A 22,449-nucleotide genomic window follows, 5' to 3' on the forward strand; every position below is an offset into this window, starting at 1 on the left:
TCGCAGCCCTCATCCTCCCTTCCTCTAGTGCAGAGCCGGCACTCGGCATAAGAAGACTGAGGCTATGTCTACCCTTGCACTTTTGTCAGTAAAACTTTTGTCGTTCGGGTGTGAAAAAACACACACACCCTGCCGACCGACACAAGCGTCACCGACAGAAACGCTGATGTGGACAGCACTATGTCAAGTACATAAAAAGTTGTTACAAGGAGGAGGGAGAGAAATTGTTCTTCTTAACCTCTGAAGATGGGACAAGAAGCAATGGGCTTAAATTGCAGCAAGGGTGGTTTAGATTGGACATTAGGAAAAACTTCCTCCCTGCCAGAGTGGTTAAGCACTGGAATAAATTGCCTAGGGAGGAGGTGGAATCTCCATCATGGGGGATTTTTAAGAGCAGGCTGGACACACACCTGTCAGGGATAGTCTAGATAATATTTAGTCCTGCCTTGAGTGCAGGGGACTGGACTAGATGACCTCTCAAGGTCTCTTCCAGGAGACGCTCTCCCAGTGACATAGCTTCTGCTGCTCATTGGGGGTGGTTTAATTATGCCAACCAGAGAGTTCTCTCCCGTCGGCATAGAGCGGCTACACAGGAGCCCTTACAGCAGCGCAGCTGAAGGTCTGTAGTGTAGGCATAGCCTAAGCAATTGCATAGGCCCCTGAGCAGCTCAAGGGGCCCCTCATTTGCTTTTTAATCTAAGAACTTGCCTGTTTTAATACTGGGGGGGTGGGGTGGAAAAAGTATTCCTGCTTAGGGCCCCCAGTGGGCTAGGACCAGCTCTGCCCTACTCTGTCCTTGAGTGAGTTAGGGTTAATTTAGTGTGTGATCCTGACCTGCACCAAGCACCCTGGAGGTCAGAGAGAGGTGTGGGTGCTCAGCCCCTACAAATCATGTTCTTGGAACTTGTTCAGAGCTGGGGCCTGTCATATTCCACTGATCTGTAAAGCGTCCTGCCCACCCATAAAGCTGGGTTGATGATAATAAATACAGCATCCTTTGGATACAGAGAGATGGATTCTGAGCCATCCTGACATCTCACAGAACAAGGAGGTGCCGTGCAGGGAAATCCGCACTCTCCCAGGGGACTGAGGTTTAGATAAGATCATTGGCACTTATGCCAGGCTGTGCCAGGGACCCCCTCAGCCTGGGGTATGATGGAGACAGCACCGGCAGCAGAAGGGAAGTCTGGGCGTATGAATTATTTGTTCTCAGGCACCAGGGAAGTCAGTCACGTTACAGTCTCCTCTTCCCAGGCCCCTTAAAGCACTACTGGGTAGAAGGCTGGGATTCCAGTTTTGAAGGCAACTGCTCCGTGCTAGGACATATGCTAACCGTGGCATCTCGCTGCAGCCAGCCCAGCCCCCCATTCAGCTGCGGTGGGAATTTCCGCCTGGTGGGGGCTGGTCTTTAACACGTGAAGGTGGATTGGTCAAGATCTCCTTGGTTTGAGCCCAGAGCTCTGCCCTGCCCAGGAGGTGCCATGCTGGGTCTAGGAGCTCAAGATCCAAAGTGATGAGCAGGGCGGGGAGTGAGGGGGAAGCCACCCCGAGCTGAAATGCTGCTCCCAGGAGGGGAGGCTAAGAGGGCAGTGGGTAGCTCAGCATTTCCTTAGCAGGGGGAGGATTGTGCCCAAGTCTTGATGGGCACACCGGTTCTCCACAACATGCCCTGCCCCTTTCATGCCCTGGCCAGAGAGGAGCTTTTGTGGGGAAGAGCAGGCCTGCCGATAAAAAAACCAGAGCGAGACCAACTGATTTCAGAAACAAAGGCAAATGGTTTCCATGGTGACTGCCAGCAACAGGAGGATGTGTCTCCTGGTGTCCTTACTTCTCAGATGCTGCTGTGTGTCCCCAGGGCTGCCGAGCCCATATTTAACAGGGCCCTGCTGCAGTGGCCACAGGGGAGCGGCTCCACCTGTCAGGGAGAGGAAAGGCTCCAGCCAGCTGGGTTCGGTGGCCCCACCCCGTGGAAATCATTCCTGTCACGCGGAAATGTGCCCTCCACAAGTAGGGTACAAAACAATGGGGCAGCTGACAGGGTGCATTGAGCTCCCCCTTGCAGATCTCCCAGGACAGCTACTTCACAAAAGGGACGAGCCAGGGAAAACCTGGACAGGTGGCAACCCTGCCCACAAGACACGACACGGAGAGAGGAGACCGCTACAGGCCTCTGGCTGGAGACGGCAGTGGGGAGGATCCATCTTGGGGGGCAGCTTCTTTCCCCAGAAATGAGGCAGATGGTGTCTCGTACGAGGGACTAGAGATGGACTGAGGGGTTGAAAAAAACAGGGGAGCCGGCTGGCATTGTTCGGTGCTCCTGAGAGATGAAGATGCCCTCATTGCTCAGATGGGGCACAAGGCTAGGTCTGTGTCGAATGAAGCTCACTACCATCTGGAGAAATAGGGGATATGCCCACTGCTCTGGACAAATGGGGTCCTGGGACTCTGGAGGGCTAAGTCCCAGTGTCCCAGGGGTCTCTGCATTATAAGGAGTTGAGGGTGTGGCCCATGCTTTGAGCAGTTTCCTGGGAGTGTACAGAGCTGAGTTGACGTGGCCCATGGTCTAGGAGGATGGCGGGGTCGGGGGGGACTAAGCTTCCCAGACAGAGCTCTTCATCTAAGAAGCCAAGATCATAGCAAGCACGGCCAGCAAGCACGGTCAGCGTGGCTGAGCTGAGGTCAGCGTATGTGATGCAACACAACTTTATTTTGTGCATTTTTCCTACTGTGTCCCACATTGCTTTGCGGCATGAGCTCACACAAGGTACCAGATGGGTACCGCTTTCTCCTGGGATGTTGCTCGGTCTCCCACACTGATCACCAGCCCTGCTCTGAAGGGGCCTTCCCTTCAGAAAAGGGTTTAAAGTACTTATGTCTTTAATGTGTTCGGCCTCCCAGCACCCTTGTGAGGCAAAGCAGTGCTGTTATCCCCATGTACAGAGGGGAAACTGAGGCACAGAGCAACTAAGTAACTTGCCCAAGATCACACAGGAAGGCTGTGGCAGACCAGAGAATTGAACACAGGTCTCCAGCTAGTGCCCTAATCACTGCGCCGGCAGGGAGAGACTTTTTGTGTGAAAGCGTCCCACTGAAACAGGTAGCTTACTTTAGCAATCAGCCCTGAACGCCCCTATTGCAAAGCTGGAGAACTCTCTCACCCCCTCTAGGGAACAGCCCCAGCCAGAGGCTTGGGACATTGCACTGGTTAATGAGGTGGAATGCTTGGCGGCTTTGAAATGCCTTCTGTTTAAACACCTTTAGAATTCAGACTAGTCACTGCTGATGCAAAGAGGTGACACTTCTGGGGAAAGAGGCCCATTAACCCCAGCCTTTCCCTGTTCAGTTCATTGGGGTATTTAAGAAATGAAGCTGCAGCACCCCCACACCCCTAGTTCCTGTGCCCACAACGAAGCATCTACAGATGCAGCATCTAGATTGCACCCAGCCAAGGAAGTAAATGGTTTACAAAGGAGGATACAGATCTTGAAAGCAATTTATCCTGAGCCTGGACAGGAATCCATCCATCATTCCAGCTGTCCCACACAGGGCTGAAAAACCAGAAAGCAAAACCCAACAGGAAAAGATCTGTTTTCTCTTCCAGAAACACATCATGCAGGAACTGCTGTCTAGCCTGAAATCAGTGTCCCTGGTGGTTAGGGGCTCATCTCCACCCCCCCAACCCGCTAGCTAGGGGCTCAACTCCCCCCACAGCCTACTGGTTAGGGGCTCACCTCCCCAGCATCCCCCTATCCAGTAGCTAGGGGCTCGTCTATTCTGGGACCCTCCCCCATCACCACCTACGGATTCACATCTCCCCAGGATTTCGCCTCTGCCCTCTAAAAGCTCACGTTCCACAGGATCACCCCACCAGCTAGAGGCTTACACCTTAAAGGAATCCAGATCTTCATCCCTTCAGCATGGTGCATGCTGTCCACATTGTCTCACTAGGGAATCTCCCTTGAGGCCAGGGGAGAGTTCAGGCTCCAGGTTTGGGGGGAGGGGTTCTACTCAAAGCCCCCTCCCCCGCTCTAAACAGCTGCACCCTCTTTCCTGGCAGAGGGGAGAAAGGTCAGAATCCATGCTCAGGCTTGGGTCTCCCCCTGCCATTCCCCCCGCCCCCAGCACAGCTGAGCCCTCCCACTGCGAGCGCTCCCCAAAGGAGAGGAAAACTATGCCCCCCTCTCCCCCCAGCAGCGATTCCTCTTCCATTTACAGCCCACTTAAAAAGAGAAGCGGCGTCAATTAAAAAGACAGCACGCTTTTTTCCTCTCCCTCGAAGGATTCTTCAAGGGCCTGAAAAATTAATGAGCGATTAATTGAAACCGTGTAATGGCTGAGCCCTGGGGAGACCGGTACCCCACTCCCACCAACAGCAAGGCCAGGATCCTCCTCCGACAACTCTGGCAATTAGCAGCACAGCCTGGGCCGGCACCGGGGACTTCATGCATCTGCGGGGGCGGCCACTTGGGCATCAGAACCACCTCCCACGAGAGGGGAATGGGAGCGTCCCAAAGAAAGACGTGCCGTCGCGCAGAGCCCGCTTCCTTCCATCCCTCCCGCGCAAGTCGAGCAGAGATTCGTAGATTCTAAGGCCAGAAGGGACCATCGGGATCATCTAGTCTGACCTCCTGTATGGTACAGGTCAGAGAACGTCCCCGAAACAATTCCTAGAGAAGAGCTTTCAGAGAAACCTCCAATCTTGATTTAAAAACTACCAGTAACGGAGAATCCACCACGACCCTGGGGAAGTTGTTCCAATGGTTCATTACCCTCCCTGTTAAAAATGTACACCTTATTTCCAGTCTGAATTTATCTAGCTTGATCTTCCAGCCATTGGATCCCGTTATACCTTCCTCTGCTAGATCTAAGAGCCCATTGTCAAATATTTGTTCCCCATGTAGATAATTACAGACTGTGATCAAATGACCCCTGAACTTTCTCTTTGTTAAGGCTAACTGGATTGAGCTCCTTGAGTCTACCCCTGCAACGCACATATTCTTATCCTTTAGTCATTCTCCTGGCTCTTCTCTGAACCCTCTGCAGATTATCAACATCCTTCTTGAATTGTATTCCAGCAATGGTTGTATCAGCACCAAATCCAGGGGTAAAATAACCTCTCTACTCCTGCTCGAGATTCCCCTGGCTACACACCCAAAGAGCATGAACCAAGCACAGTGAGGCCTCAGCCTAGTTATTTAGGGTTATGGACAACTATCTAGTTTAGGTACTTGTGTGGCCCCCATATTTGAGCACCTCAGAGCCTCCCTGTGAGGCAGGGCTAGGCTAATACCCCAGCTGGGAAACTGAGGCACAGAGTGGCTAAGGCCCAGATCCTCAATGGAAGTTAGGAGCCTAAGCACATTTATGGATCTGAGCCTAAGTGACTTGACCAAGGTGTGGCAGAGCTAGGAACTGAGCATCTGCCATACAAGTTACAGGTGAGCATCCTAACCCCTGGGCCAGCCTTCTGCTCCTAAATAACTGCTGGCAATTCTTGTGCCTGGCCAGTAATGCTCTTGGCAGGAATGTGTCCTGCTGCGTGCTGAGCATATTAGAAGCATCTGGGCCATATTTTGGTGGCTAAGTAGCAGCTGAGCACTTCTGAAAATCTGGTCCCTTGTGGGCAGAGGGGCCTGGACTTCAGCACTGGGCTAGTTCCTTGCTGAGCTGGAAGTGGGTGGATTTCGGGATAGGATCTATTGCCCCCTGCTCCATATTTATTTACATGCTGCACACTTCTGAACAGGCAGCAAAGCAAAGCCTCATGCGTGGAGCCAGCCTGCCACCCTCAGCAGGCGAGAAAGCAACTCAGCCCCCAGCCAGGCTGCTTGGGTACTTGCCTCCAGGCACTGGGCCAGCTTTGAAATCAATGGGTGTCAGGTGCCTAACTTGCTCAGATGCTTTTGACCATCCCACTAGGTGCCTAGGTACCTTTAGAAATCTGGCCCTGTGTATTTAGATTAAGGATCAGGGCTTAAATCCTACGGTGCAGGATGCTAATGTGCTGGACAATCACTCAAAATCACCCAGTCAGATGGCCTCGGTGTTAATCAGAACCAGCTCTGGGCTGCTGTGGATACATCTGGATATGCCTTGTTAGATCAATGAATTACACTGTCTCCAAACAACCTAGTGCTTCCTGAACAGTTCTAGGGCAGTTGGTTATCTGTCAGGATCTTAATTAAAGCTTAATCTGTAAACCCCTTTCTGGTCCAAATCAGAGGATTCTGCATAGAATCATCTTCCCTCATTACTCGAGCTCTTCTCCTTAAATCTTTCCTTCCTCTTTCTCTTCTCTGTTTTCACTTCCTTGTCCACTTTCTCCCCATTTCCCCGATTCTACACTGATATTTCTCCTTTGCATCCTAGCAATTGACATTCCCCCAGTCATTGCAGCTGCAGATCTACGGATAACGTGAAAGCCACCCAGCAAGACAGTGAGCCTACAGCTTGGTAGTGCCCCAAGGCTGTCACCTCCAGGGAGCGACACCAGCTACGCTGGGTGACTGTACTAGGATAACTAGGCTTTAATGATATTCCTAAAATCTCCCACCACCCGCCCAATCAATGCAGGAAGGAAATTAACACTCAGAAGAACCCAAGCTCCGCCCAAAAATCCAACATACACAGGATGGAAATATCTCTGGTATTGCATCCTTTAGAGAGAACAAAAGCCTATGTGTTAAAGGGGTGACTTCCAGCTCCCAAGGGTGCTAGATGACCAGCAAATGATGAATTTAATTGGACGACAATTTGCTTGTTACCCTGTAGTCCTGCAAGAGAGATCCAAAGGAGGTAGCATGACTAGTGGTTAGCACACAGGTGTGGACATCGGTCTTTCTAGGCTCTCTCTGCTACCTGCGAGGTAGAACAAATAACCGGGTGCCTCAGTTTCCCTACCTGTAAAATGAGGCAGGGGCATTGTGAGGGTTAATGCATTGGCATTTGGAAAATGCTGTGAGCTCCTCAGCTGGAGAGCACCAAAGAAAAGTGAGGTCTGGTTACGTTCAGTGCACTGAGACCTCGCCCTTTCCACTACACCCCCTTTCCCATTCTCTTGGCTTCTCCTTCTCTACCCAAGCAGAGCCTCCTTCCTCCAAACTTAACCCCCACTAAAGCTGCAGGCTCAGTTCTTTACCTGCATCTCTAAAGTGACCTGTTCAGTCCTTCCCCAGCAGGTTTGGTCAATCCAAGAGCAGAGAAAAGACAGCAGACCCTTCCCCCCACTACCCAAAAGGAGCGTTTTGACCACAGCTTTTGCATCCCAGGAAGGGCTGCGTCTTCCGAGTGCTCAGAGCCTACCAGGGCTGTGACCCCGTCACTGCCTGTACACCAGCCCCTGGGAAGAGGGGGATTAAGGTGATATGGACCCCACCCGCTCTAGCCCAGGTGTGGCTCAAATAAAGATCATTCCCACCTGCTGGCTCTTTGGCAGCGTATGTGAGAAGCATTGGTGAGCTCCGTCCAATGCCTGCCTAGCAAAACCCATTGCAGCGGGCACAGACCCCTCATCTGTGTGTACTGCAGTAATGCGGCATGGAACCGGCTGAACAAAACATTTGTTCAACCCAAAGTGAGAGATTTCATTTTGGTTTTGAGGGGAGTGGGTTTTTATAAAACTTTAAAAAAAGAGCAAAACTGAGTGAAAATTCAAACCAAAACGTCATTTTTGAGTCCAAACGTTTCATTTGGAAAAAATATTGAAACAAATCATTTGGTTTGTGTGGGACTTTTTTGTTTTGTTTTTGACAGAAAACAAATTGGGGAAATCCAGTGCTCGTTTGTGAACTGTTTCGCACAACCCTACTCTGCTAGTGTAAACACAGGTTATACCAGCAAAAAAAGTGATTTTGTGGGTATAGTTTATACCGGATTCAGTGAGCAAAATAAGCAAAAGCACTTTCATGTCAGCAAAAGTGCATCTATTCTAGGGATTTTTCCAGTATACACATATTGTAAAAAGACCACACCCCTAACCAACATTGCTACACCAGCAAAAGTTTGTAGTGTAGACCTAGTCTCAGTAACACTGACAAATTGATTATATTAATAAACAGAGGTATAAAACTCCTTCAGTTTGAATTTTTCTAAAAAAATCATGGAAATATTTCTAGTTACCTGAGGGTTACTAATTAACAAGTTGTTAAATCTGTATTTTGAGCCAGAATACCCCTGTAGTGCCTTATATAGTAACAGAACCCAGAGGGAACTAAGGCCTGGTCTACACGAAAAGGTTAAGTTGACCCAGCTATGTAGCTCAGGGATGTGAAAAAGCCACACCCCTTGAGTTGTGATGTAGTTAAGCCAACCTAACCCTTGGTGTAGGCAGCGGTAGGTTGATGGAAGAATTCTTCCCTCGACCTAGAGGCTGCCTCTCGGGGAGGTGGATTACCTACGTCGCAGAAGTGCCGGTGGTGGCTACATGCGGCAGCATTTCAAGTGTAAACAAGCCCAAAGATCTTGAGGTGACTAGGGTCTAACAGTGTGGCGTACGTGGCACGTATTAGCTACCACGTTTTAAAAGTCGAGTCTAGACACAGTACACTGCCTTTACCATGTTAAACTGGTCAAACCACAGCCTAGAGGGGAGTCAGGGCTTTAACTCAACCAGTTTAGTAACTGTTAAAGGCACACTTCCTCGTCTAGATTATAATATGTTAGTTAGCACATGCTGACAACACACCTTAAATCCCAGTCTAGACACTGGCAAAGGGTCTTGATGTTACAAGGTTGCACTTTTTCTATTTGGCTTTGTCTGGATTATGATTTAAAGGTGTGATGTTAGATTGGGTTAACTAGCTCAATCTAATTAGCATCTTATAGAATCATTGAATATTAGGGTTGAAAGGGACCTCAGGAGGTCATCTAGTCCAACCCCCTGCTCAAAACAGGACCAATCCCCAATTTTTGCCCCCATCCCTAAACGGCGCCCTCAAGGATTGAACTCACAACCCTGGGTTTAGCAGGCCAATGCTCAAACCACTGAGCTATCCCTCCTCCCAAAACTCTTCTAAAACTCTTTGCTGCAAAAAGTAGTAGCTAAATAATAGCTAACGGCAGACAGCAACTTCATGTGAAGCCCTAGTGGAGATAAGGCACTGTCGTTTTTACCTCCATGTAGCTGGCTGAGGTCAACCCCAGGTGAGGGGGTATAGTGTAGACTTGGACTGGCGACATCAAGGTAAAAACTACCTGTGCCTTGTCTCCCCTGGGATTATACGTTGAGCTAGCTGTCGCCATGCAAAACCCACTCCCTTCCTGCAGTGAACGACATAGCCAAAAACTCAAATCAAGGCAAAGCAATTGTATTTTAGCACCTGCTGCTAAACTGGTCAAAGGAAAGCTTAGAGGGCAGCCCTAGGCATTGTCTTGACCAGAATTTTAGAAAGCATTGATTAGATTGAACTAATTAGATCTCACCTCACATCTTTAAATCCTAGTCTAGACAAAGCCCCAGTAAATGCAGGACTTGAGAAAAATGCTGGCTAGGAACAGAGAGCCTGATTGTCAAAGATGCTGAGTGTAGAGATTACAGAGACCCCAGAGACTGCTTGTCTGTTTTCCTTTCCTCATCTTTTCCCAGGGCCGTTCTGCTGGGTTTTTATTCGATCCCACCACTGACACCCTGGGGAGATTAGAGACCAGGACACTATGGTTGGGGTGAATGTAAGACTTTGTTTTCTGTTTACACAGATCCTCACCTCCTTGCTATATGCCCCCTGGTGGCCACCCTGAATAGTGGCATGTAAATGTTGACAGCACCACCTTGAGCCATCACACCTCCCGTGGGGCAGAAGCTACGGATGCTCTGCACGAACAGCATGAAGAATGAAGGGCCTGATCCCTACATTACTCCAGTTTTACACCCACTGCAACTCTATTGATTTCTGGGGCACTGAACTGCTTTAAAGCTGGAGTAATACAGTGGTGAATCTGGCCCTAATGTTTTTTACATGTCAGTTTTAATAATCTCTGATGCTCTTTGCAACTCAAAGGAATTATATGTATATGGGCCCAGGTCCTTCGCTGGTGCAAATGCATTCAGCTTCAGGGGTGTCATTGGAGCTTAGTTCATTTACAGCAGGTGAGGATCGGGCCCACGATTTTTAATCCCCGTACGTGTCTGCAATTGTGCAAACATCCTGTGAATTCCTCTTCCCCCCACCCCCCCACTGCAGACTGGTGTCTGACTTGTCTGTTTAGGACAGTCCAGCCATTTCCATAACAACCGATTCCTCAGACATGAAAGGCTGAATAGCTGCTAGCCAGGACTGGATCCCTGACAAGGTGAATGTAGAGATTTGTGTCAAAAAGGGGGTTTGAAAACAGGTGGGTCTCCTGAGTTTGAAAGGTAGCACATTGAGCAGTATGTCGTAGCTAGGGATGTAATGCACTGTACATTGCCAGCAGGGGGCACAGTAGGGCATACATATTTCATATTTAAATACTCAGAGGCATAGTTACTGCAGGAATGCCCATTGCATTTTTAATGTGAATTCACCGCTAGTGAAAGGTGCTAGACTAAGGTGACCAGACAGAAAATGTGAAAAATTGGGATGGGGGTGGGGGATAATAGGAGCCTATATAAGAAAAAGACCCCAAAACCGGGACTGTCCCTATAAAATCGGGACATCTGGTCACCCTATGCTAGACTGACAGCCCTGGATAATGAAGTCCTCCGTGTAGACACAGAACAAGCACAGCAGTGCAAAGTTCCCCCTTCACACTGGCCTTGTGCCTCTGTCCCGACCTGCTGGGACCACCCACTCCTCTCCGGGTCTGAGAGCTTCCACCAGAGTCCAGGTCCTGTTGTTCCCTGGGCTCTTTGCTGACAAAGGGGCCAACTGTGGTTCGAGATGTAGGCCCTGATTTTCAGAAGTGCTGAGCGCCCACAGCTCAACCAGAAGTCAATGGGTGCCCACCCCCTCCGACGTCCAGGCTTCCAGTCACTGGCTCAGCAGCAGCTGTGCAGCCAAGAGGTTGCAAAGAACAAGGAGCACGGAAGTTTTAAGACACCAGCACTCGATCAGGTTGGAGGATACCGAGGCCCCAGCATCCGTGCAGCACAGGAAGGGGACCGTCCAAGTGCTTCAGGGCAGCGGTGTTTGGACAGCGCCAGGAGGTGTTATCCGTCGTCTGGAGGGCGCTGGCATCCCCGCGTCAGACAGCTTTGGGACAGCAGTGCTGGAGAAGCAGGAGCTGCCCTTCGGGGCAGCAGGGTCTGTGCAGCACTGGGGGCAGCAGCCCCACGGAGTCTGCAGCAGCAGAGTCCACGCCAGGCTAAAGTGGCCTAGTCCAAAAAGCCTCAGGACGGCAGGGCAAGAGCAGGCCCTAAGGAACTCGCGACCATGGGCAGTCTCCAGGCAGCACCCATGCAGCCACAGCACTGCCTTGCAGCAGCGGGGAAGGCTCAGCCGCAGGATCGGGCCACGTCTCAGAGCAGCTCCTGAGCAGAATGAGCGCAGCCCCGCAGGCCAGCTGGCTCGCTGTGGTGCTGGAGCATTCAGGGAAGCTGTGGGAAGTGGGGGGGACACAGAAGCCACCCAGAACTATCAGAACCTCTGGGCCTGAATTATGCAGAATCCCCTTCCAGACACACGCGGGGTTTGTCCCCAGTGCATCTTGGAGCAGGAGTGCTATCTCGTCAGCTGTCCAAGTGCTGCTGAACCTGGGACCTTAGTGTCTCTGAACGGGTTGTCCCCTTGAAGGATTCCCACATTAGCATTCCATCCTTGCTCCCTTCTAGAAATTGTTTCCAAGGCAGATGAGACCTGTGGCCTCCTTGTATTTATATCTGCTCATCTGGCCAAATGCAAAGGCTGCAGCTGCCCCTTGTGGCCACCTGCAGGGTTGCGGAGATCGCTGTCCTGCTGTTGCAGTGGAAGGGGATGGAGGGAGACAGCGCTCGCGGGGAAGGGTGTCACAGGCCACAGACAGATCAAGACTGAGGGGCCCTGCAGTAACTCAGAAGATCCTGCCCATCACTACTAGAAATCAGATCTCCAAGCAGAGCCCGAAGGTTGGCACAAATATCTCCCTTGGCATCTCCCCTGCACCCAGGATCTCTGCACCCAACGCACCCAGCACTTTAAGAATCTGGCTTTTATTTAGGCGCCCACACGGGAGCGGAGAGCCTTTGAAAATCTGGCTCTAAATGCAGCATCGGAGAGATGCCCAGCTCTACCAAGCTCTTGTCAGCCCTTTGGTTCCTGTTCCATCCTGCAGCTGGACATAGCAGACCCAGTTCCTTTCTGAGAAGCAGAGGATGGAAACACACAGATGAAGAGCACCGATGCCTATTTCCAGGCCTAAGGAGCCTGACCAAGGCTGCATATGGCACAATGTTCCTTATAGACCCATTCAGTGAATTTGCCGATTAGGGAGTGAGTCCAGCTGGGCTTGAACCTGGGGTCTGACTGCAAGACCTGTTAGCAGAATGGAACCTCGCCCCTCAGTGCTGCTGGACATGAGGAAATTGTTGTACAGGAAGCCCTGAGCAGGAAAGAAGCCAGAGAGAGGATCAGAGGAACACGGCACAGTGTTTTTGGCATCAGAGAGGCCTCTGCTCTCCTTGAGAGACTCAGTCACGGGGAAACTGAGGGAATGGAGAAAGGGTGGCAGAGAAGAGGCCATAAAGAGAGAGAGTGAGAGTCAGAATATAGGGACCAGAAGGCAAAGGGATCAGGGACAGGTCGATGAGGCCGGGGAGCTGTGTGATTTCGAACAGCATACATATGCTCATGTTCATATCTATACATAGGTTGTGTGGGTACATGTGTGAACTCACATCTGGTATGGGCCATATGGATCTGGTGTGTGGGAACGAACAGATCCTGACGGTACAGATTCACGCAGGGTGTGTGAGCAGCTCCTAGGGAGAACACCCTTTATCCCAGTCCCTGGGAGCCTGGCCTCATCCCACAGAACACTGGTTGGGGCTCATGCCCCTGTTCTGAGAATGATCCCCAGCGTCTGGAGTGCAATGGGGCCAGGAGAGGGTTAATAAGCCGTTGTAAAAGGCCCACACAGTCTGTCTGCGGCAGGTATCAGAGAGGGGGAAGTCTGCTCCTGCTGGTAGAAGCAGAGCAGATGGGAACTGGGTCTTGTTGGGGGAGAGGGGGAGAAGTGGGGTGACTGGCCCCGAATTGGGGTGAAATGATCCAGACCCATGGCATGGCCTTTATGTGAGGCAATGCAAAGAGAAGATGTGAGGAGAGTAAAAGACATAAACATTCATAGAGTCCTAGGGTGCGTCGACACGGTACGCTGACCAGACGTCCCGTTTTTAAAGGGACAGTCCCATATTTAAGCCCTCCTTTTCTTAAAAATGGGCAAATTGTCCCATATTTTCTGTCTCCCCCCAAGTATTGGCGGGTCCTGCTGCTGGCCGGATCCCTGCCCACCAGTGGTGGTGGTGGGGGGTCCAGTGGCCAATGATGGAGGTGGGGGTGTAAGGCTGTTGGCGGGGCGAAGATACAGCACGCGGGACTGGCCCCTCCCCTTGCTGGTCCGTCAGCGCAGCCCCCGCTGCGTGCTGCCCCCCCCCATCCCGTGCAGTGGCTGGTGAGTGCAGGCAGGCGCCAGGCAGCGACCGGTTACGCGTCTCCTCTGCTGCCCACCCATCAGCCCTCTCCATGCTCCCCCCTCACCGTCCGCTCCCTGCTTTGCCCCTTCACCCCCAACCTAGTCCCGCTGCTCCTCCATATCCCCCGTGGTGGGACGTGTCCCACTCCCAGCGCTGTGGGGAGAACCAGCCCCTGATCGGAGCGCTCAGCTCACCCACAGCCTGGCTGCAGGCTCCTTCCTTCCCTCACTGCCTCTGGCGGGGCCAGCGCCCCGGGGAAAGCCCAAGGCCCTCCGGCCCAGGGTGCTGGCCAGGAGGAGCCGAGCTCTGCACAGCGCTGGCATGGGGAAGCTTCTCCGCCCCTCAGCGAAGTTCTGGAGTGGGAACCTGCAGGTTCCACAGCAGCCCCTGGGGCAGGGGCTTAGCACCCTCCTCACCCCTGCACCTCTGGGTCCTGCCCCCCAGGGAGTGCGGGGCTGCTCCGTCCTCTAGGCACCATCCCCTGCTGAACCACCTCTCGGGCCGGGTTCCCTGGGCCCTGGTGCACAATGCATCCTCGGGGCTTAACCCCTTCCTGCCTGCGCTGTAGCCGGAGGCCAGCTGTGGCCAGCAGCAGCCCGGAGGTGCTAGCTGCCTTTCCACACGGTGTGGGCAGGAAGGCACAAGCTGCTTCCAGCCACACTGGAGGGTGGGGGGGAAGAGATGAGCTCTGCAAAGACACAGGCCAGGTCATCCCTTCCCCCCTCCCCTGCGGCTGGAAGCAGCTCTCATCCCTTCCCTCCCACACAGGGCCGAAAGGCTGCTCCTAGCCACACTCTGGTGTGAACCCTGGCAGAAATGTGACCCTGCGTGCCCTCCCTCCCCAAGCATTGCCTCAGGAAGACATGGCGCCAGATACCAGGAGAGCCAGGTCCGTCCTGGGGGCCCAGCTAGGCATGGAGGGCAGAGGGCACTGGGCAGGGAGGGTCAGGTCAGACGGTGTATGTGAGAGTGTGTGTGTGTCACCTCTCCCTAAAGCCTTAAAGATAAGAAGGTAAATAAAAAGAATCCAACTACACGGTATTTCTTTTTAACAGGGGCTCGGTCAACTTGATGTTAATTTGAACATTTGTACTGCATAGTTCTGATCGATTGCCGTTGAACTCACTTGAAGATGAGTAATTTTACCAGGTGCCCCGTATTCAGCATAGGGAAATATGGTCACCTTACTACACGGCAGGAAAAAAAACCCTGCAGCAGCCAGTCTCGGAGCCCTGGTCAACTGACTCGGTGTATTCGTCTAGGCTCAGGCTGGAGCCTGGGCTCTGGAACCTGGCCAGGGGGTGGGTCTCAGAGCTGGGGCTCCAGCCCCAATATCTACACGATTATGGTTAGTCCCGTAGCGCAAGCCCCAGTCAGTCGATCCAGGCTCTGAGACATGCTGCTGCAGGTTTGGTTTTCTGTGTAGACGTACCCCTCGAGTTTAAGGCCAGAAGGTCTAGTCTGACCTCCTGGTTAGCACAGACCATTCAACTTTGCGTTTGGCTACTGCGCCCCTTCCAGCCAGGCCAGAGGCTGAAGACATCAAGAGATGGAGAAGCCCCCGCTCCCCTTGATGGTTTGTTCCAACGGTGAACCAACCTCACTGGTCCAAAATTTGGCCTTATTTCCCATTTGACTTTGTCTGGCGTCAACTTCCAGCCACTGGCTTGTGTTCTGCCCTTCTCCATTCGCTTAAGGAGCCCTCGAGGACCTGGTCGTCCCTTGCCACGGAAGGGCCCATACCCTGGAATCCAGCCACCTCGCCATGTTCTTTTTGGTAAACTAAACAGCTCAGAGCTCCTTCAATCTCTGTTTGCTGGCATTTTCTCCAACCCGCCAACAATTTTTGTGATTCTTTTCTGCGCCCTCTTCAGCTTTTCAATGTCCTTCCTGAAATGAGGGCCCCAGAAGCGGACCCTGTTTTCCAGGAAAGGACTCACAGCCCAATCTAGCAAGAATCTTCTGGGTCCTGGAGCCTCAGACGCAGCTGGAGCCATCTGTTCTCTGCAGCTTCGCTTTGCTGCAGCTTCCTCTTTTGCAAGGCCCAGGGGCCTTCCCTCAAACCCAGTTGGTCAGCCGGGAACCCATCATGGGGGCACTGAATCTCTGCCCCCTCTTAAAGGGACCAGCCATCCCCTGACAACCCTGTCCTCGTCATCATTTACCCGTCCCCCAATTTTTGCGTCACCCGCAAATTTTATCAGCAGTGATTTTGTATGGACTTGAAGACCAAATGATGACATGTTGAATAGCATTAGGCCTGCTTACTAGTCACACTCCCTGCAGGGCCCCCTTCGAAACACCCTCATTCATTTCAACGACTTTTGGAGACGGGACAGTTAGTTAGCCAGTTCTCAACCCATTCAGTGGGTGCTCTCTGGATATCGCGTAGTGCTAATTTTAACATCGGAATGTCATGCGTTACTAAGGCAAACACCTTACAATCGGCCATGTATATTGTATCTACGCAGCCACCTCTATCAGCCTAACTTGAATCTCATCAAGTCACGGGACTGGCCCGTCACTAGTACTGAGAGATCAGGGGCCTGAGCCAACTCCTCTGGGATCCAACACCCCACCTCCCAACTGTTCAGATCCAGCTCTGGATGTTGGGGATCAAGCCCTTTTATTCCTACACAACGTCCTTCACCCTGGTATCGGGGCACACACTTTGCCACAGGGTGTCCCCTTAATTCCTCGCATTGCTCAGCTCCACGGGGCAGATAAGTGGCTCTTTTTTTAAGAGCCACCTTCAAGGTTCAGCGACTTGGCCAGGACCCAAGACTTGGCCACTCAGTGCTGGGCATTCAGCTCCCAGGGGAACCCGAATCAACCTCAAGATCACAACATCCTCCTTTGGTTTGGGGTTTGGTGCCTCAGGAAGTCAGAAATAGAAAGCCTGGTCTTTTCACTCACTGGGGAAAGATTTCACATTAATTGGATTCTATAAATAGCTCCCCGAGGCACTGAAAAAAAATACCATGAAATATTTAAACTCCAATTCTGACAAACACAAGTCATCACGCCATACGCACCCCTCTTGACAATTTGCTCCCTCTCATTACATCACCCTACCATCACGTAGCAGCTCTCATCCCGAAGGCTCTCATAGTACGTTTGGAGGGATCACTTTTATCCACCATGGAAAGCAGCCACTTCTGAGGTGGAACAGGCTGCTCTTTAACAGCACGCAGCAACAGCGGTCCAGGACAAGAAAGTAAGAAACGAGTGCCTCTGTTTTTAAATGCGTGTGAATTTAGCGCTGGTGAAAACAAAGAGCTAATAGCGTTGGCTGGTGCTAAACACAAATCAGGCAGGAACTGTAATCCTGACCTGCAACCCCTCTCCTGCTCCACTCCTCGGCCTCTGCCAAGCAAAGACTGGGTCCAGTCCTGTGACTAGCACAGTTTCCCTGGAGGGGTGTCCTTGAGGCTAAACACCCGTCCTTGGGGTAGGGGTGGGGGTGGGGGGAGTCAGGGAAAACCCCTCTCTTGGCAAAGGCTCTGCAAGGTGCAGCATAACCTAACCTGATTCCAAGGAAGTCCTGGCCTCCTCGCAACTCCTCCTCTGAGCCGCTCTTTAGATCTCGTGTGTGCAGTTCCCTGGCCGCAGGGAAATCTGCTGTTTCGGCAGCTCCGCAGCCGTCTGGGCCTCCCCCGACCGGGGAGCTTGGAGGGGAGATGGGGAGGCTCCAGCCTGCCTTTCGGAAAGGATTGGGAGGACCTCCGCTCGGCCCTGTCCCATCTCAGCCAAGGGATGGGATGGGGATAAGGGACTAGAGCACTTCCTTATGTGCAGGTTGGCGACATGACTATTCCCACATCACATCACAGGCTACTGGACCAATGAGCATTACCCCTGCATCACTGCCTGCACCAGCTGCTGTTTCGTTCTCTGGCTCTGTTGGTACCTCCACCTTCCCCTCAGGCCTGCAGCCCCTCCCTCGCCCCCCCTTCCTTTCCTCTCTCCCTCCGTTACAAGCCCATCGGCCCTCCCTCTTCTTCCCTGCTTCCTCTGCCCCTTCTGCAGTCGCTCGCTCAGCCGGTTACTCCTCTGCAGCTTGTGTGTGCTGCAGCTCGGGATGGGCTTAGAGGGCAGCCATTGTCACAGAAGGCAGAGAGCATCACCCTCCTGGGAAATTACCTGGGACAGTCCCAGGTGGGGTGGGGCAGCGAATCAGTAAAGAACGAATGCCCCGATGGAGGAACCGATTGCCTGCTCGGCCAGAAAACACACGCAAAACCATGCATGCACCTCTAAGCACGCACAATGCCGCCACACTCACACAACACCATGCCTACACACACCCACCGTTGCAACCAGGCACCCTCCCAAGTCCACAGCCAATGCATGCACACGCCGGCAGGCACCCTCACCCCTCCAAGGCACAGATTTCGGCGCATTCTCAAACATCTACAACCAGAGCATTGCTATTTGGCACCTCAATCCGAAACCCCTCCGGCATGTCCACATGCACTCAGGCGTGCGTCCAAGGTATTCTCTGCAAACACAACAAACTCATGCTCCTCAGCTCCAGTGCACAGAGCCTCCTGGACACCTCTAGCCTCCCACCTGCCTCTCCCTCCAGGCTGGCTTTTTGACTGACTGTTTTGAGGGAATGCAGCTGTCAGGAGCAAAATGGTTTCCCGAGAAGAAAATCAGCAGAGAAAGGGGGGCAAAGAGAGACTTAGCTGATGAAACAATGAGAATCTTGACTTCCCAGTGATCCAGAACACAGTGCAGCCAGGGAGACGAGACAGGCAGCTTCCTAACTGACCCTTAGGGGGCCAAACTCAAGGAGGGGGGAGGGTGCTATCCCGGGATAAAGCACAAGGGAGAAAATTCATACAGGGAAGAAAACTCCCAATCACTTCGGTGCATCAAAATGGGATTCTTGGAGGACACCTATGGGCTAGATTCTCTCGGGGTGTAGATCAGCACAGCTCCATTGAAGTGGATTTCCAGCAGCTGAGGAGCTGGCCCTGTTCCTCTCACACAGGTAATCTACAGGGTCAGGTGGCTTGCGGAGAACCTATATGTGTGTGTATTACTAATTTGGGGAGGCTTCTTTATCAGAACATTGATTTTTTTTTAAACTTGATGCCTGGGAAGTTTATTCCTGTTCATTGGTCTGTCCCCTGGATCAGGGTTGCCCTTTAAATGGTCTCGCCAGCTTCCCATCTGGTCCAGGCACTTTATTCCTTTAACGGGTCCTTTTTCCTCTTCCGAGTATTTGTTTAAGTGAGCAGCCCTGCACCTCCGTCCCAGAACAGAAGGCGAGTGGTGAGGCGTGGGTAGCTATCCCAGGATGAGGCCCGGGGTTAGACGCGAGTGCTGATACCTCAGCATGGGGTCGTTCTCCAGCAAATGCCCTGCCAGGATCTGACCTGATTTCCTTGGAGCCGGGTTCCTGATAGGCTGCATACATTGCACACAAACACAGCTTTTACACAGCTTCGCTCAGTGCAGTTATGACCATATATGGGAGAGAGAGAGTGAGAGACGAGCTGTTCGCAGCTGCAACACCAGAGGTGGGGGCGGTCCCTGGTGGACAGTTTTCTGTGTCACTGTGCAGCTTTGCTATGCACAATCAGCTAGTTCACAAGCAAGAGGTAATCTCCTCCTCCTCCGTATGGAGGCCCAGGGTTAGCACCCTGCGTTAATCCCACCAAAGAGCCGCTTTGCATGAGATGGGGAGTTAACACAACACAATTAGCCATGGCGGGGGGGACGGGACTCTGCAAAAACAGGTTTGTAAGTTGATTATTTGACCTACCTCCCCCTCTGGAGGGTGCAGACCCTTTGGGACAGCTCTACAAGGAGAAAGTGCCAGGGAAGTCATTAGGGAAGGGTTACTCCCTGCACAATGGAATTCAGATCTCTGCCTTGGCAAACAGCAGAGGATTCTACATGCTGCTGCATCGAATAGCCCAAGGTATTTCATTAGAACATATGCACAGACAAACACGGGAAGAAGGCGGCATTCAGCACGGTGCAGCTAGGAAAACTGCAACCGGGTCAATCAGATACAGCAACGATGAGAGCAGTGGAAACAGCCAACCCTTGATCTACTCCAAACAACATTAATGGACCAAACGTGAATGTTCTTTCCTACTCCAAGCCCAGTGACATGGACCATCCGCGGAACAGGACTGTGTCTGATTTGAACAGGTGTCACGATGAGCCAGTCAGTCTCACAGGAAGCTAAAGAGGCTGAGATTGGAAGCAAGTTGTTCAATGTAGAAATGATGGGCCAAATTCACAATTGAGGTGATAAGGATTTATTATTTAGATTACACTACCATGCAGGGGCCACAACTGAGATCAGGGCCCTACTGTGAACAGTGTTGTGCAGACACATGGGTGAGAGACAGTCCCTACCCCCAAAAGCTTACAAATCTTAATAGACAGGGCAAAGGGTCATAGGGAGGAGAAATGACTAGCCCAAGGGCAGGTTAGTGGCAAATCTAGGAATAGGACCCAGGTTGCATGAATCGTAATGCAGTGCCCTAACCATTGGACCACTCTGCAGGTAGGCTCAGTACCCCGGAGGTGAACTGGAGATGGAGTTTTGGAGCTAAGCAAGATACTGACAGTCAGGGAAGGTTGGTGTATTAAATACTAGTAACACTACACTCTTTTACAACACCTTCCACTGGCCTCCACTCAAGATCAAGCACTGCTCGGGCCTGAACTCTCCAATGAGTCTCGGACCCAGCCGCTCTAACAAAATCGGATTGATGGCAGTGCGCATTGTGGGTTACTCCTTGGGCCCCGCTTGGTCTGTGGGCTGTCCCTGGCAGAAAATGAACAAACCTTGTTCTAGTTCAGAAATCAATAGCACGGAGACCTCAAAGGGTACATCTACGCTGCCGAACAAACCCAAACCAAACCTGTGGCAACGAGTCTCAGAGCCCAGGTCGGCTGACTCAGGCTCACACTATGGGGCAAAAATTAGCTGTGAAGATGTTCCCACTCAGGCTCCGAAACCTGGCGGGGAGGCAGAAGGGGAGGCAGAGCTCAAGCTCCGGCCTATTTTCAGCCCAGTAGCATGATCCCTGCAAGCCTGAGTCAGTCGATCCAGGCTCTGAGACTCACTGCTGTGGGTTGTTGGGCATTTCTTTTGCAGGGTACATGTACCCTAAGACCTTCCAGGGATTTTCATGCACATGTTCAAATGAAATACATACAACTATGGGATGCAGCACGATGCAGTAGGATCTGCTGCTGCTTGCTAAGGAAGAGACCCGAATTCTATTGTCCGAGGAGTAACCCTTCCCTAATGACTCTTCCCTGGCAGTCCTTTCCCCTGTAGAACAGCCCCGAAGGGTCAGCACTCTCCAGAGAGGATGAGAGTCATGTAATGAACCTTCAAGCTTGGTCTCGCAGAATGTTCATGAATGATCATGTTCTGAGAACAACCCATCCTCCCCTACCCTAGGAGACATTGCCAGCTTCCTATTCTTACGTCCACCATCGGCACCCTTATGGGAAAAAACCCTACTGGGAAATCAAGGCAACCTGCCCCCGGAAGTCATAGCTGGAGTGGTTGGATCTCTAGCCTTAAGGAGACACACCTAGTAATGGGTACAGCCCTGCTTCTGCCTCTATAACAGCTTGTGTCATTTTACAAAACCCGTCAGCGACACAACCAGCCTATAACGTACCCTCTGATAAAAGAACAGGAACTCTTTCCAGCATGAGCCAAGCGCAGGAAGTCATAATTCCATTAACCACCCTCCCATGTCCACCGGCCTGATGCTGATCCCTGGCACATCAGAGGCAAAACTCCCCTGAGGTCAGAGGGAGCTGGAACAGGTCCCATGACTTTATAGCAAAGTGAAGCTCATCTAAACTTATTCTACTACTCTGTCTAGCGCCTGAAGCTCCACCTACCTGTTCATATGAACTGTATAGCTGTACAGATTTCCCCAACTTATTACAGTACGTTGTGTAGTCACAACTTGTTCTTATCTGCACAGCCACAGAGATCCCCAGCTACACCCATATTAATACTGTATAGTTATCTGCATCCCCAACAGCACCTGGTCTTATATTCTGGAAAGTCACCTAGATCCTCCAGCTACCCCGTTCTTGCAGTTTATTCTGCATCGCCACAATCACTCCTCCTTCTATTGTGCATAGGCACATATACATCACAAACGTCAACTCTCCATATCATCTGTGTAGCTAAATATAGTGCTAGGATAGCCTCCTCTTCTGCGTAGTCAAATACCGTGAGCTGTACAGTCACATATCACCAGCAAGCCCTTTTCCATCTATGCAGTGTAGCAATGCAAAACGCCCACGCTCCTAACCACATCTACCCCTAATAACAGCCCTTTCTAGGCTCTGGGAAGCTGCACCCCAGTGCTCTCCAGAGCTGAGATCCTCCTGAAGCAATGCCCTGTGAGGAGAAATCCCTCTTCTTTGTCCCAGTCGTATGGGGCTCTCCCGCTCCCCACACAGTGAAACCTAGTTCCGATGAGCAGCAATTGGTTTGGTGTCTCCCACCACCTAAGCCATGAATGAGGGGCCTGTCCAGCGTGAGGTGAAGATATCCCTGTGATTGGCTGTCTCTATGGAAATACAAAGAGGTTTGAGCTCCCACTGGTGGGTGAATCTGTGAGTGACACACCGGCCAGCCCGTCTTGGTCTGCTCCTCCGGTGTGATTGGAAGCGGCTGGGGACAGAGTCCTGACACGTTTCCCCAGTGCCATGTGAGCACAACGTGGGGTGGACAAGGCCCCGGCCTCAGGCACCTCTGTCCCTCACCCCAGTTCTCCTGCCCAACAGATTAACCTACCTAGCATGGCCACTGTCTCATGCTCCCAGCCTAGGGAGCTCCTGGGTGGAAAAACCAA

The sequence above is a fragment of the Lepidochelys olivacea genome (assembly GCF_965140295.1).
Source record: "Lepidochelys olivacea isolate rLepOli2 genome assembly, chromosome: 19".
Lineage (NCBI taxonomy): Eukaryota > Metazoa > Chordata > Testudines > Cheloniidae > Lepidochelys > Lepidochelys olivacea.